The sequence below is a fragment of the Coffea arabica genome, chromosome 8c (genome assembly GCF_036785885.1).
Source record: "Coffea arabica cultivar ET-39 chromosome 8c, Coffea Arabica ET-39 HiFi, whole genome shotgun sequence".
Lineage (NCBI taxonomy): Eukaryota > Viridiplantae > Streptophyta > Magnoliopsida > Gentianales > Rubiaceae > Coffea > Coffea arabica.
Window position 1 is genome coordinate 23,408,903 of NC_092325.1, and position 17,634 is coordinate 23,426,536.

A 17,634-nucleotide genomic window follows, 5' to 3' on the forward strand; every position below is an offset into this window, starting at 1 on the left:
TAAAACCAATCCAAGAAAATGTTTTACTTCAAGTAAAAAGGAAATGAAATGGAATACATGAAAATGTTGTAACACATAGGAAATATAATGCAAAGGCATATAATAAGTGATTTAAATCCTAGGGTAAGGCATGTAATTTTGGGAAATTGTGTTTTAAAGTGAGGGTGAATACAAGGGAATTGTTGTAACACATGTAAAATGCAATGCTAGAGCATATAATGAGTGGTTCAAATCTTAGGACAAGGCATATAGTTTAGGGAAATTATATTTTAAAGTGAGGGTTCTCACACTCTCTCCCCCTTAAAGAATTTCGCCCTCAAAATTCTCACCTTGATTACTGAATAGTTCAGGATATTTTGCGTGATTGTCCTTTTGAACTCTCTCGAGTCCTGTGATCATATGCTTTAGTAAAAGACTAGCAATTACAAAGCCAAAATATATAAAAAAACCGAGGTTCCAAAACTTTATTTAGAACATGCATCAATTTACAAGTTTTAAACTCGTATTGTGAGAACCCGTAAAAACCCTAATATTTTCCTAGGGTTTATTTCCCCTTTAATTGCGTAATTTTGCATTTTCTGGCTTAAAAATATTTTCTTAGTGGATTTTATGAGCAATTATAGTTTTAAGATGATTTTTCTAGTATTGGAGAGTTTTTGAAAAATTAAGAATAAATAGTGGACGTGGGACCCACTAGTGCGAAAAGTTCGGAAAAATTCGGCCAATAAGGTTAAGTTTCGGATACTGTGTAAAATTTATCGGGTGTTAAGGGATAAGTAGAGTGTGTGAAGTGATTGATGTGAGAGAGAAAAGAAGGATAGGAATGCATTTAATAAGGTGCCACGTGTCATTTTCTTATTGGTTGAACTTTTAAGAATTACTATTCATTGTCTTGACTTATTTGACCAGGGGATTAAATATCCAAAATTCACCAAAAAATCACCATTTTTCTCTCTTGTTTGGCCGGCTCTCTCTCTCACTCTTGCAAGAAGGAAAACTTCTCCAATCTTCAAGTTTCTACTAGCAAATCATCTCAATCAAGGCCATAAACAAGATTTCACTCCATAAAAACTTTCCTTCTAGTGCTAGCAAGTTGTTTGGTGAACTTTGTTTGAAGGACTAAGGTGCTCCACATCTTCCTCTCTCTTGTTTCTTGGTAAGTGAAGCTTGAAACACCCTACTACCTTTAATGATGGTTATATGATGCTTAGAAGTGGCATGAGTGTGTGAAAATGTGATTTATTTCTTGATTTGAAGAGTTTTGGTGAAGTTTTTATTTTATTGGGATTTTTTCTGGTTTAATATGATCTTGATGTTGGGGGCTTGTATGATGAATTGTAATGGTTGGAAATGACTCTAGTGAGTGTGAATTGTGGTTAAATGCAATCAATTTTGGATTTGGTGTGAAATTTGAAAAATTAGGGTTCTTGAACCCCAATTCTGTCCGGTTTTAGATCACTGGGTTAGAGGCCGAATTGGACTTTGCTCAAAACATGAAAGTTGTAGGTATTGATGTGTATAAGGTGCCTGTAAAATTTCAGGGCATTTGGATTAGTGTAGAGTGAGTTATGACGAAATTACTGTAGCTGTTCTGCTTTGATCAGAATGCGAAAACTGAGTTTGTATTTGGCCATTTTGACTGGTTTTGGTTTGGATTTTGGAGTTGGTGTCTTCTGATGAAATGTATCTGGATGACTTAGCTAACTTATGCCTTTGGAATTTCGGCATTTGGACTTGTATGGACTGAGATATACCGATTACAGTTTTCTACGTTTTGCAAACGTGTTTTGGGAATTCTGGTATAGTATTTCGTATATTTGACCTAGTTGTGTTAGGAACTGGATTGAGTGGTCTTCTACATTGTTGTAACCCTGTTCCATAGCTTCGAAACGGTGGGTCTTACACCCCAATCCAATAATTGTAGTGAGAGTTGTGCCATTACCGCATTATGACGTCAAAACCGGTTTTATTATCAAGGCCTAAGTTAAAGCCCTTTCCTAATTTCTGGTTGCCTATGATGCTTATATATGTTTATAAAACCCTATTGGGGTTGTGATTGGCATTGTTTTATGGCTCGGTATTGAGTCTCATAGTACTTGCTTACGTGTTCTAGGGCGTGACGGTGGTTCACCACATTCCCCTGACGGAAGTGCATGACATAGCACTTAATTGCTTAGTGAGTATACTACTCACTTACTTGTTATAATATGGCTTTGCTCCATGTGTATTTGATGCCTTGAAGGCTTAATTGGTTATTGGAAGTGATTGAGGTGAGGGTGTACTTGACCGCCCTCACCCCTTGTGATTTCATTCATGACTGCTTACTGTTATACTGAAATACTGCACTGGCTATACAAGTTATTGAATTGCAATCTTGGAAAACTGATTTTTGGTGTTGTTTGGACGATGTCCAACGACCTCACTGTATTATTGAGCTCAACCCCGTTTGGTGGTCATTTGGATCGAGCCGGCAAGGGCTTGGTCGTGATAAGTGACATACCACGGGGACTGTACTGAGGAACCTTGTAGTAATGAGACTCTTGGTTCCGGTATACTCGAGTATTACCAAAAGCTACTGAATTGGAGTGCGGGCCCGGTTGGGGTATGTTTGGTGGAAGGAATGGAGTGAAGTGAGATCTACGGTCGGGTATTCTTAAACATTGACGGAGGGTCAATGAGATTGGATCAAGAATGTAAGCGTGGAAACGGGCTCTTGAGAGCCATCCGTATCCTTTTACCGACTTGTTTACTTCTTAAGTGTGTACTTGAAATGAAAGACTATGCTTATGTGATCTTTACTGCTTATGTGGTAGTAACTCACTGGGCTTTAGCTCATCCCGTTCCATTTGTTTTCCTTACAGGGATATAATTACTTTTGGGACTGATTTGGATAGTCGATTGCCAAGTTGAGCTAGTGTAAATGGCTTTTGTTTAGCTTGTTGAATGAAACCCTATTGTGTATTGGGTTCATTCTCTTTGATTGGCAAACCGAGTATGTATATTCATGATGAATGGTTTTTGGCATGCCAATGTGGTTGTAGATGTTGAATTTCAATGTGTGTATGTTAAATTGATGTTTGGTTGAACTTCGGACTAATTCATGTTTCAAACGGCCAAAGGAAAAATTTTGAACAAAAGGCACTGGACAGAATCCGGCCAGGAATCCGGCCAGAAACTGGCCGGATTGCCGGGCGGATTGCTTGGAGAATTTGAAAAAAATTTGGCAACTCTCTGCCTGGTATCCGGCCAGGAATCCGGCCGTACATCCGGCCAGATTCCGGCCGGATTCCGACGGGTCATGCACTATTCATCTTCGGCTTCGATTTTCATTTTTTATTTTCGTGATTTTGACTTGTTTACGCGCAATGGGATGTACCGGAACGTAATAGATCGACGTAAACTGATCCGTAGTCCTGGCGAGAGCTGGGCAGGCAGTCCGCTAACCCCTTTGGTTCGCCTTAGGGGAAAGTGGGGCTGTTACAAGTGGTATCAGAGCCACGTCGCGTGGTCTCTGCGCGGAGTGAGACTGGGCCAAGGGGTGTTGTGGTCCTAATTTCATGAATATGTCTAAGTGCTCGTTTGAGCGTAAGTTATGAACCGGGCATGTGATAAGTGTATGAATCATTATTATGGGACTCGAGGAAGTTAGGTATGTATGTCGGGTAGGAATCTTAAATAAGGATGGTTTACTCTTGGGACCGGCCGGCTCGAGATGTGAATTATCTTAAACGAGATTCTTGCGCCCGGATACGAAAGATATGAAGGCCTAGGTTAGAAAGGATTTGGTGAACTAGAAAGGCGATTCTATGGAACTTCGTGTGGTTTGTTCGGGTGGTTAAGCGTGATCGACCTTGATTAAGATATAAATATTTGGACGAAGCCCTAGAAGGGGAAAAGCTTTTCGTGAGTTCTTTTGCACTTGTGACCTAGTTGTTCAAAGTACTTTTGAGGACCCTATTGTTTCATGCAATGACTTCATATGTACTTGACTGACTGTTCCGTATGATTGCTTAACCTGGTTATGTGATCTATGTATACGTGTTATGTGTTTAAATGCTCTTCGCAGTAAATGTTTGAGTAGCTTATTCTTGTTTCATTGTTCCTGTCTGGCGCTACGGAAAGGAGGGTTAGGTGCCCTTTAACAGTGTATTTATTTGATGACCTAGATTGACTTAGACTGATGGAAGGCACCCGAAATGGTCGAGGCCGTGGACGCAGGACTAGACAACCTACACCGGTTAGGGGTACGGGGGGAACCTCTACTGGACCCAATCTGGAACCGCAAGTAAACCCTAATGTGCAAATAGCTGCTGCTATGCAGCAAATGACAGACCTACTAGCACAAGTAGTGTAGCAACAAGCCCAGAACCCAAACCTTAACCCTGGAAACCCCGGAAACCCTGGCCATCATATCGAGAGCGAAGATAGAGCTCTCGAACGTTTTCAAAAGTTCGCTCCGCCAAAGTTTGTTGGGGAACCCGATCCGGACGTTGCCGAGAGGTGGCTTGAAAAGATGGTTGACTTATTTGCAGCCTTACACTACTCTGACGAACGGCAGGTGACATTTGCCGTGTTCCAGCTTGAGGGGGCAACCCGTTCCTGGTGGAACGTAATTCGGCAGAAGTGGGAACGAGAACAGACACCTAGGACTTGGGTGAACTTCATCAGAGAGTTCAATGCTAAGTTTTTCCCTCCTCTAGTCCAGGAGAGGAAGGAGGACGAGTTCATTAGGCTCCGCCAAGGGGCTCAAACTGTGGCAGAATATGAAAGTCAATTTACCCGCTTATCCAAGTTTGCGCCTGAGTTGATCTTGACCGAGCAACGAAGAATACGGCGATTTGTCCAGGGCCTGAACGTAGAAATCCAGAAAGACCTCGCGGCGGCTCAAATTACTACGTTTAGCGAGGCAATGGAAAAAGCCCAACGAGTTGAAAGTGCACGAATGCAGGTTCGAAACTTCCAGGCTAAGAAGCGTGGATTTCCTGGAAGTAGTTCGGGGCGGGGGGATGAAAGTACCCTTCCCAAGTTTGGACGAGGAACGGGAGGAGTAAGGATGCCGAGAGTGTCACCGGAGAGGCCGTCAAGAGGAGGCTCGGTTTCTACAGCACGCGGACCCTGCGGGTATTGCGGAAAATTAAACCACTCGGAGGATAACTGCTGGAAGAAAGGAGGAAAATGCTTGCTCTGTGGGAGTGCCGACCATCAAATTGCTAACTGTCCAGCTCGCCTGCGCGAGAGGCAAGGGACTCTGCCACCAACCACGACCCACCCTGACCAGTCGAAGGGAGACAAGGATGGATCGAAAGTGTCCTCTCGGGTGTACTCCTTAGAACAACATCAAGTCTTTGACCCCTTAGAGGACGTGGAAGGTAATAATTTACTGAACCTGGCCGGTGAAGGGGTACCGATCTGTTAGCTAAGTATAATGCTCAACTTAATCCTGGTGTAGTCAATGATAAGGAATTTCGAGGACGAAATTCTTTTAAGGGGGAGAGAGTGTGAGAACCCGTAAAAACCCTAATATTTTCCTAGGGTTTATTTCCCCTTTAATTGCGTAATTTTGCATTTTCTGGCTTAAAAATATTTTCTTAGTGGATTTTATGAGCAATTATAGTTTTAAGATGATTTTTCTAGTATTGGAGAGTTTTTGAAAAATTAAGAATAAATAGTGGACGTGGGACCCACTAGTGCGAAAAGTTCGGAAAAATTCGGCCAATAAAGTTAAGTTTCGGATACTGTGTAAAATTTATCGGGTGTTAAGGGATAAGTAGAGTGTGTGAAGTGATTGATGTGAGAGAGAAAAGAAGGATAGGAATGCATTTAATAAGGTGCCACGTGTCATTTTCTTATTGGTTGAACTTTTAAGAATTACTATTCATTGTCTTGACTTATTTGACCAGGGGATTAAATATCCAAAATTCACCAAAAAATCACCATTTTTCTCTCTTGTTTGGCCGGCTCTCTCTCTCACTCTTGCAAGAAGGAAAACTTCTCCAATCTTCAAGTTTCTACTAGCAAATCATCTCAATCAAGGCCATAAACAAGATTTCACTCCATAAAAACTTTCCTTCTAGTGCTAGCAAGTTGTTTGGTGAACTTTGTTTGAAGGACTAAGGTGCTCCACATCTTCCTCTCTCTTGTTTCTTGGTAAGTGAAGCTTGAAACACCCTACTACCTTTAATGATGGTTATATGATGCTTAGAAGTGGCATGAGTGTGTGAAAATGTGATTTATTTCTTGATTTGAAGAGTTTTGGTGAAGTTTTTATTTTATTGGGATTTTTTCTGGTTTAATATGATCTTGATGTTGGGGGCTTGTATGATGAATTGTAATGGTTGGAAATGACTCTAGTGAGTGTGAATTGTGGTTAAATGCAATCAATTTTGGATTTGGTGTGAAATTTGAAAAATTAGGGTTCTTGAACCCCAATTCTGTCCGGTTTTAGATCACTGGGTTAGAGGCCGAATTGGACTTTGCTCAAAACATAAAAGTTGTAGGTATTGATGTGTATAAGGTGCCTGTAAAATTTCAGGGCATTTGGATTAGTGTAGAGTGAGTTATGACGAAATTACTGTAGCTGTTCTGCTTTGATCAGAATGCGAAAACTGAGTTTGTATTTGGCCATTTTGACTGGTTTTGGTTTGGATTTTGGAGTTGGTGTCTTCTGATGAAATGTAGCTGGATGACTTAGCTAACTTATGCCTTTGGAATTTCGGCATTTGGACTTGTATGGACTGAGATATACCAATTACAGTTTTCTGCGTTTTGCAAACCTGTTTTGGGAATTCTGGTATAGTATTTCGTATATTTGACCTAGTTGTGTTAGGAACTGGATTGAGTGGTCTTCTACATTGTTGTAGCCCTGTTCCATAGCTTCGAAACGGTGGGTCTTACACCCCAATCCGATAATTGTAGTGAGAGTTGTGCCATTACCGCATTATGACGTCAAAACCGGTTTTATTATCAAGGCCTAAGTTAAAGCCCTTTCCTAATTTCTGGTTGCCTATGATGCTTATATATGTTTATAAAACCCTATTGGGGTTGTGATTGGCATTGTTTTATGGCTCGGTATTGAGTCTCATAGTACTTGCTTACGTGTTCTAGGGCGTGACGGTGGTTCACCACATTCCCCTGACGGAAGTGCATGACATAGCACTTAATTGCTTAGTGAGTATACTACTCACTTACTTGTTATAATATGGCTTTGCTCCATGTGTATTTGATGCCTTGAAGGCTTAATTGGTTATTGGAAGTGATTGAGGTGAGGGTGTACTTGACCGCCCTCACCCCTTGTGATTTCATTCATGACTACTTACTGTTATACTGAAATACTGCACTGGCTATACGAGTTATTGAATTGCAATCTTGGAAAACTGATTTTTGGTGTTGTTTGGACGATGTCCAACGACCTCACTGTATTACTGAGCTCAACCCCGTTTGGTGGTCATTTGGATCGAGCCGGCAAGGGCTTGGTCGTGATAAGTGACATACCACGGGGACTGTACTGAGGAACCTTGTAGTAATGAGACTCTTGGTTCCGGTATACTCGAGTATTACCAAAAGCTACTGAATTGGAGTGCGGGCCCGGTTGGGGTATGTTTGGTGGAAGGAATGGAGTGAAGTGAGATCTACGGTCGGGTATTCTTAAACATTGACGGAGGGTCAATGAGATTGGATCAAGAATGTAAGCGTGGAAACGGGCTCTTGAGAGCCATCCGTATCCTTTTACCGACTTGTTTACTTCTTAAGTGTGTACTTGAAATGAAAGACTATGCTTATGTGATCTTTACTGCTTATGTGGTAGTAACTCACTGGGCTTTAGCTCATCCCGTTCCATTTGTTTTCCTTACAGGGATATAATTACTTTTGGGACTGATTTGGATAGTCGATTGCCAAGTTGAGCTAGTGTAAATGGCTTTTGTTTAGCTTGTTGAATGAAACCCTATTGTGTATTGGGTTCATTCTCTTTGATTGGCAAACCGAGTATGTATATTCATGATGAATGGTTTTTGGCATGCCAATGTGGTTGTAGATGTTGAATTTCAATGTGTGTATGTTAAATTGATGTTTGGTTGAACTTCGGACTGATTCATGTTTCAAACGGCCAAAGGAAAAATTTTGAACAAAAGGCACTGGATAGAATCCAGCCAGGAATCCAGCCAGAAACTGGCCGGATTGCCGGCCGGATTGCTTGGAGAATTTGAAAAAAATTTGGCAACTCTCTGCCTGGTATCCGGCCAGGAATCCGGCCGGACATCCGGCCGGATTCCGACGGGTCATGCACTATTCATCTTCGGCTTCGATTTTCATTTTTTATTTTCGTGATTTTGACTTGTTTACGCGCAATGGGATGTTCCGGAACGTAATAGATCGACGTAAACTGATCTGTAGTCCTGGCGAGAGCTGGGCAGGCAGTCCGCTAACCCCTTTGGTTCGCCTTAGGGGAAAGTGGGGCTGTTACACGTATAACCTATCAAAATATAATACTTGCTTGTTCCAATCAAGGAGTAACCCTCATGTACTTACTAATCAATGTTGCAAGAGTCATTTAGAGCACAAGAGTATCACTTATAGTCAAACGTTTGGAGAAATTAGAAAAGACATTCAAAATACAAAGTTAGAAATTGTCCGACCTAAAATGATTTGAAAAAACTCATTTCCTTTCATTTAAGCTCCATTCCACTCATAAACCAATATCAAAATAGCTTATCAACTCCAATCCTAAAGTTGGAAATGAAAGTACGAACAGTCCTAGGAAAACAGAAATTTTCTAGTTTTCCGTCGTACCATTTGAAAAATCATATCTCAAGGTTCTTAAGTCCAAAATTTATAAACTTTATACCATTAGAAAATAGATTCAAAGAATTGCAACTTCCTAGAAGATACCCTTGTAAGATCCTATCCGCGAGTCAGTCAAATTCAAACCTAAAATTGCTGCTTCACCAGTAAAAGACAGGACATGTATGTAATTTCAGTCAATTTTGAAAATCACAAATATTCATGGGACTTGAGAACAATGCTGAAATTTTCACGGTTGATAGTACTCCGAATCTAGTTTCAAATGCAATAAACGGAACTCAATTCCGAGTTTTCTACATCAAAAGATAACAGATTTTCTAAAACTGCCCAGGGTTTGCTACGGACAAATTTCAGTGGCACTTCCTTTGTGTTTGCTAATTTTTCTAACCAATCCAAGGCTTCATCCTTCCCACAAAATAGTTTCAACTCAAGCATATATATACCAAACCAACAACTCACTAAATCAAGCATATAATTGTCACCTACTCAAGTTAGAAAATAAAACTCTAAGCTGAAATTCCTAATCACAAGCTGGAATTTTTTTTAGGCAAGTCAAACTAACATATAAAAGCTAGATATTTCACATAGGAAAACTACCAAACCATGGCCAACACTTAGGCATTATGTGTGGGCAGAAAATTATCATAAAAACTGAAAATTCCACATCACAACTTCAAACCATTAAATTTTGTCATGAAACTACCAAAATTGAAACCCTAAACCACTAGTTTGCATATATTGGAAGTAAAGGAAAGTTTATTGCCAAAGTTGCCTTGCACCTTCAAGGAAAATGGAAGCTTAATGCGTTTCCTCCAAAATCTCTCAACTCTTGCCACTACCAAAATCTATCTAGAGAGAAAATCATAATAGTGCAATGGCTAAAACATCATGCTAAATAAAATCAGTGAAGATATCAAAGGTGAGAAATGACACAAACTTTAATCTCGATAAAAGAAGAGTTAAAACTTGGTTACTATTCTTGCTAGCTCTAAACCCATACACTGTCCATTGAATAATTTCTTTCTTTCGACTGACAAACGAAAAATTTTCACTTAACTTGAAGACTAAAATATAGGGAGAGACTCATGGACAAGGATCCAACACTGCCCAACCACCAATATTTAATAGCACTTATTAAAATAACAGGTACCAAGTCCACTGTTCATAACGGGAAAACAGCTTACTACATGAAATTTCACTACATACAGTCCAATGATCACAACTATTTCAGGCAAGATCTCACTAATGGCTAACTTGAAAAAGGATGTCCAGAAATGCTATTCGACTAGCCAAATGCACTAATTCAAACTTATTGCGTGCCCCTTATGGAATCCCTTCATATTACTTTTCAATTCTATGTTCTGGTACAGTAGTTCAATCTTATCCAAGTATTCTTGTTCCCACCGTCCTTCTCAGTGCTCAGTTAATCTCTTTTAAAACTCTACTTTTTTTCGAATAATCTCTATTTTCTTATGCAGATCTGTCACTTTTGTTACCTTGCCGACTCATTTAACTCAATGATAGCTTATCAGGCAACTCTAATTACAATTGGTTTCATGGAACTTTTAGTCATATAACTTTTAAGTTCATTCATTTCTAATCCAACCACGAGGAATTAAACTTAGCTACTCTCAAATGGGATAGACGAGAAAGTAGAACACAAGTGGAACAATACTTCAAAATACCATGTCACTTGTTCCTATTCTGGAGTATTAACACAAGGAGTACCATTGTCACTTACATACATAACGAATCCCTAAAGCGTACTTTGTATGTCGAAAGCTCCACATCCTATCTCAAGCTCTTGCATACAGGTATAGAACCCAATTCTTTTCTCAAATCCCCATGCATAATTCCAAAACTCACGATCTTGCCACGATAATAATCGAGTCAAGTCCATACTTAGACATTAGTGGATAGTTGTCAAGGAAGTATAGAAAAAAATATCACAAGAGGGATAGAAATATCCATATAATTGCAATCAAACCGCCTCACATTCGAAATAAACACTTATCAAGTCTTCACAGTCATAGGAGAAGGAAATAGGTCTTCAATGCAAATTTCTCAACATACACTACAATCTAGCCACCGTCTATAGAAACTCTAACAGACTATTTCTAGATTAGTCCATGATAACTTCCGAGATCTATTCCCTCAATCAGTCCCATTACCAGGTCAAATATTAGAATCTTTCGCGCCTTGACTTTTGCCATTAAAACTTATCTCAAGTGCAATCAAGATATAGACCCTTAGTCTAGTGCTCTCCACTTTTTGGTACTCAAGTACAAGAATCCACAATAAGATAATTCACAACTCGAGCTATTAGAGTTCCAAGGGTAAATCACCAATATTAGAGATTCCTACCTGACATACATATCTATTTTTCCCAAGTACCTTGATAAAGGGTTTACGCTTATAACAGTCATGATTCATAACTTACGCCCAAGAAGATCACCTAGTGCTTTCCACTTACTCACATAATCGGGACAATAACACCATTTGACCCCCAAACTCACTCCGCGCAGAGACCACGTGAAGCAGCAAAAATATCTTCCATTCTTTCAAACCAGTTCTCGACAGTTTCAGAATCTGGTCCTCCAAGAAATTTAGGAGGAACGAATTTTTGGAACCGTTCCAGGGCCCTATCTTCGACTACTTCAGGGTCCCTTTTACTGGTTACCAAGTACTTGACCTTGCTGGTCAACCAAACGGGCCAATAAATCAGTCATACGATTGATAACTGTAGCTACCTGGTTCCCTTCTTCACCTCTGGGTCCCTGGTCTTGGTTTGCCACAGAACTTTGTTCCTCCTATTGGTTCTGGGCCTATCTAGATCCAGGCCCACAACCCCGACCACGTTATCATCTAGTTTCCATTATTACTCACTGGTTTAGACCTAAGTATTATAACTAACGGGGTAAGCAAGTATGGGTATATACTAGATACTCATTTATATTTAAAAGTCAAATAAAAATGCAATCGGAGTCACGATAAGCAAGTTAAAACGTAAAGCAGTTAAATGCCAATGCCGAAATAAAGTCAAAGTCAAAGTCAATGCCAAGGTCAAAGTCATAGTCACAGCCACAGTCACAGTCAAAGTATTATACATTCAAAGGCTCATAGCAGTTGTTTACAAAATAACAAGACCAAAAATATCAAGTACGAGTCTCAAAAATACAGATACAGCTATACAGTCATATCAAGTAAAAATCTTGTGTAAGTGGCCAAAAGAAAGCAGTACAACTACCGAGTCACCACATCCCTCATTCTCTCTATGTACAGTAGTCAAAAACACCCAAAATAGTGGCCTAGAAGTAAAGGCTTAGTCCGCCGTGGGACTAGCTGACCCCTCAGCCTGGGCAGGTTCAGCTCCTGCCTCGCCTCCAATGTAGAAAGCCTCATTGCTCACATCTCAAAGTAAGTCATCACAAATATTCAAAATCGATTCAGCTCTATTCCTCACTTTCATGGTCCTCTAACCATGCGCTCTTGAGCTTCTCCAAACTGTGCACAAAGGTCATCAACCCTTTCTCGGCCCTCGACCACATCATACTCAAGCTCCTTAATCCGATCAGTTTGCGTTTTAATAGTTTCCTTCAGTTGATTCACTTCAGCTTCAAGCCTAGCATTATCGCTTGTAAGCACCTTCCACTCCTTCACAATGGCCAACACTACTTCATTAGGATAGGTATAAATATGCAGACACTCACACCGCCTGTGGCGGTTAGATGGGTTCTAATAGGCTCTAGCTTCTCTGGGTCTGATTCGATACTTAATCATCGATATATCCCCACGATATGGCTCGCCATCCGTCCCGTCCATCCTACAAAAGTGTAGAGGAAACTTAAGTGCTCTTAAGGGGAAATAGTCTAATATAATCCTTAAGTCAAAAATTTCTAATTCACTTAGGTCAATTCAAACCTAGGCTCTAATTTTTATCCCTACCAGCAATCACCAAATCCCACAGGCTGGCATCCTAAACTTTTAAGTCTAGGCTGCTCTATAAAGATCTGAAACCTAAACTCTGATACCAACTGTGACAACCCCACCTCTCCCTAGGGCAAACCCTAGGGTATCAGCGGACTGCCTGCCCAACTCTCGCCGGGGTTCAGTCGATCAAAGTACTAATAATTCAAATGAAGCGGACGAAACATCTTCCATGCAAGGTAGTGTAACCTTAAATAAAACATAATCATTTCACCAATTCTCCAAAAGGTTAGTATACATATAGCCAAAAGTCAACTTACATAACAAGAGTCAAACTTATAGGTTTAAGCTTAAAAGAGTCAAAAGTAAGGTCTACTTAAGCAAAAGTTACAATCCCAAATACAATTCCAAAACTATGTAAAGTTAAGAAAGCTCTTGATCAAATCCATCCCCGATCTGTTAAGAAAAACAAAGGGAGTGGAGTGAGCTAACGCCCGTGAGATTCCAAGTAAAATGAGTAAACACATAGCCAAATAAGGTCACAAAATAATCAAATAAACTCCATACAGTAAGCTAGTAATTTAATCACAATTCAATTCAAGGATACGGGTGGCTTTCAAAAGCCAATAACCACTGGAGCTTGATCATAACTGGATCCGTTGACTCTCCGTCAACGTTTGTATTCATAGAATGCAAGTCCGTAGAACACCGCTTTCACCAATCTCCGTCCACCAATCAAACCACTACCGGACCTGCATGTCACAAACAGTAGTTTGGTAATATTCGAATATACCAGGAATCCAAGATTCCAAAGAAACAGAATCAAGTCGAGGATTTTATCACTGGTGGTGCTGGGCAACACAACAAGCAATCTCAACGGCTATACTTCACCAGGGACCTCCAAACATCAGTCCCCAAGGTTTATCGGCCTTCTCGACCAAGTCCTTGCTGACTCGATACAACCGACTCTCCTAAGAGGTTGGGTACCCAAACAGTAGCAGTAGTTGATGGGATATCACCCAAACAACTCAAACATAGTCATGTATATAGCGACAACTCATCTCATAATATCAGTATACATAGCCTCATTGGAAAACAAGGGAGGTCGAGTGCGATAAAGTACATGCTCGCCTCCATTTTATCAAAACAATATTTGGCTCCAACAGTCATAAATCAAGTATTTCAGATATTCAGATATTTCACATAACGGGTAGCAGGTAGTGGAACACTCACCTGTCAAGTAATGCAGTAGTCAAACGTCAAGTATCTCAGTTACGACCACCTTTGTTTCCCAATCCTAGGACAACGAGTGAAATCGTTAACATATTAGATTCATTTCTCACTCAATCGTAGGCTCATTAAGAGACCAAGTGAGTGATTAAAGCCACGCAATTCATCATGCAAATTTGGCTCAAAATGCAGTAAAAGTTCATGAGAAACAAGTTCAATAAGTGCATGAAAGTTGGACAAAAGAAAAGTTTCATTCTAGGTTAAATCGTTCTTCGCGCATAAAACAGTCGTGCCCACGCAAGCTCGGTAAAATGGCTATACCTTACTGTAGGAAGGTCAGAATTAGGTGCCGTCAGCGGCGTTGGAAACTAGACTCGAAGGGCTTTCCAACAGTACTAATTGGACACTCTAGTTCATCTCCTAGTAGTACTAGTACCTCGGACAATTTGGCTGTTTTTCCAACCCTGGATCAGCCCCAACCGCAAGCAAAACTACATTGGTTCTTGGTGCTATCTTCATTTGTTTTAGTTCAAATTCACCAAATCAGTCCTCAAATGTTCATATACAGGGTGTCACATCACCTAGGGCCATTGGAGTTCAAAATATAATACATCAACATGAATAAGAATAACCATAGTAGCCTAGCCATCAAGAAAACCAAACCAGTCCACTATATAGACCAAACCACTACATTACTTGCTCAAATTTCATTCAACTCACTCGTGAGCTTAACCAATGTCTAGCCATGATTATTAGGCTTGAATAGAGTACACTTGAACCACAAAAATCAAGGGGAAACCCCTTCTTCCAATACCGTCAGCTAAGACAAGAAAATCAGTCCACAAGTTTACATGTTCATCTAACTTTCATTCCTTTCATGATTTCCATTTAAACAACACATCAAGTGGTAGATCTAACTCAAAAGAGGTTTAAAACATGTTAATACCTCATAAATAAACATGAACAAGATCCAAACATTTCATCAAACACTTGATAGGCATAAAAACTAACTCAACTATTACTTGTTTCATTCAAGAAATTAACTCCAAATCTCAACCAAAACAACTTGTATATTGCCATTTAAAACCTCAAGTACATGATAAAACACCATAAAACCATCATTTAAAGAATATTTACCTCTCTTGTAGGTAACTTGAATCACCAAATCAATCCACCAAAATGAGAGCTTCAAGCTTGAATCAAACACTTAGCGTTGGAGGAAAATTTCTCTCTAACTCAAGATCTTTCTCTTTGATTTTTCTCTCAAGATCAAACTAAGTTTAGAAAGTAAGAAAATGGAGTTTCTCTCCTTCCTTTGAGGGCTTAAGAAAGTCGGCCAAGCTTAGGAAAGAAAAGCTCCAAGATGGTTTAAATTCTTTCTAATCTCTTGGTCAAACAAAATCCATGACTAGGGTTTTGCCACTTGGCTCCATCCTTGTCCAATCCTTTCTTAATTTTTGACTAATGATATACTAACCTTTTCAAATGTACCGATAATTCTTTAACACCTTTAATCTTACATGTAAAGTCTCTACCACTAATATAAGGACACTTGGTAAAATGCAAGTGATGAATTATTTAAAACCAATCCAAGAAAATGTTTTACTTCAAGTAAAAAGGAAATGAAATGGAATACATGAAAATGTTGTAACATATAAGAAATATAATGCAAAGGCATATAATAAGTGATTTAAATCCTAGGGTAAGACATTCAATTTTGGAAAATTGTGTTTTAAAATGAGAGTCAATACAAGAGAATTGTTGTAACACATGTAAAATGCAATATTAGGGCATATAATGAGTGGTTTAAATCTTAGGACAAGACATGTAGTTTAGAAAAATTATATTTTAAAGTGAGGGTTCTCTCACAGTGACCTTGAGAAATTTTTTTCAATTCTTTCGGACGTCTGGTACCTTTAATGCTTGCATCCGAAAGCAGATAGTAAAATTGAGAAATTTTTTTCAATCCTTTTAGACGTCCGATACCTCTAAAGCTTTGCGTCCGAAGTACAACATAGTTTATCGGATGTCCGGTTTCTCTGATGTATGCATCCGAAAGAGGTCAGTGACCTAGGTGGAATGCAAGGGCTTGGTCGTGATAAGTGACATACCACGGGGACTGTACTGAGGAACCTTGTAGTAATGAGACTCTTGGTTCCGGTATACTCGAGTATTACCAAAAGCTACTGAATTGGAGTGCGGGCCCGGTTGGGGTATGTTTGGTGGAAGGAATGGAGTGAAGTGAGATCTACGGTCGGGTATTCTTAAACATTGACGGAGGGTCAATGAGATTGGATCAAGAATGTAAGCGTGGAAACGGGCTCTTGAGAGCCATCCGTATCCTTTTACCGACTTGTTTACTTCTTAAGTGTGTACTTGAAATGAAAGACTATGCTTATGTGATCTTTACTGCTTATGTGGTAGTAACTCACTGGGCTTTAGCTCATCCCGTTCCATTTGTTTTCCTTACAGGGATATAATTACTTTTGGGACTGATTTGGATAGTCGATTGCCAAGTTGAGCTAGTGTAAATGGCTTTTGTTTAGCTTGTTGAATGAAACCCTATTGTGTATTGGGTTCATTCTCTTTGATTGGCAAACCGAGTATGTATATTCATGATGAATGGTTTTTGGCATGCCAATGTGGTTGTAGATGTTGAATTTCAATGTGTGTATGTTAAATTGATGTTTGGTTGAACTTCGGACTAATTCATGTTTCAAACGGCCAAAGGAAAAATTTTGAACAAAAGGCACTGGACAGAATCCGGCCAGGAATCCGGCCAGAAACTGGCCGGATTGCCGGGCGGATTGCTTGGAGAATTTGAAAAAAATTTGGCAACTCTCTGCCTGGTATCCGGCCAGGAATCCGGCCGTACATCCGGCCAGATTCCGGCCGGATTCCGACGGGTCATGCACTATTCATCTTCGGCTTCGATTTTCATTTTTTATTTTCGTGATTTTGACTTGTTTACGCGCAATGGGATGTACCGGAACGTAATAGATCGACGTAAACTGATCCGTAGTCCTGGCGAGAGCTGGGCAGGCAGTCCGCTAACCCCTTTGGTTCGCCTTAGGGGAAAGTGGGGCTGTTACAAGTGGTATCAGAGCCACGTCGCGTGGTCTCTGCGCGGAGTGAGACTGGGCCAAGGGGTGTTGTGGTCCTAATTTCATGAATATGTCTAAGTGCTCGTTTGAGCGTAAGTTATGAACCGGGCATGTGATAAGTGTATGAATCATTATTATGGGACTCGAGGAAGTTAGGTATGTATGTCGGGTAGGAATCTTAAATAAGGATGGTTTACTCTTGGGACCGGCCGGCTCGAGATGTGAATTATCTTAAACGAGATTCTTGCGCCCGGATACGAAAGATATGAAGGCCTAGGTTAGAAAGGATTTGGTGAACTAGAAAGGCGATTCTATGGAACTTCGTGTGGTTTGTTCGGGTGGTTAAGCGTGATCGACCTTGATTAAGATATAAATATTTGGACGAAGCCCTAGAAGGGGAAAAGCTTTTCGTGAGTTCTTTTGCACTTGTGACCTAGTTGTTCAAAGTACTTTTGAGGACCCTATTGTTTCATGCAATGACTTCATATGTACTTGACTGACTGTTCCGTATGATTGCTTAACCTGGTTATGTGATCTATGTATACGTGTTATGTGTTTAAATGCTCTTCGCAGT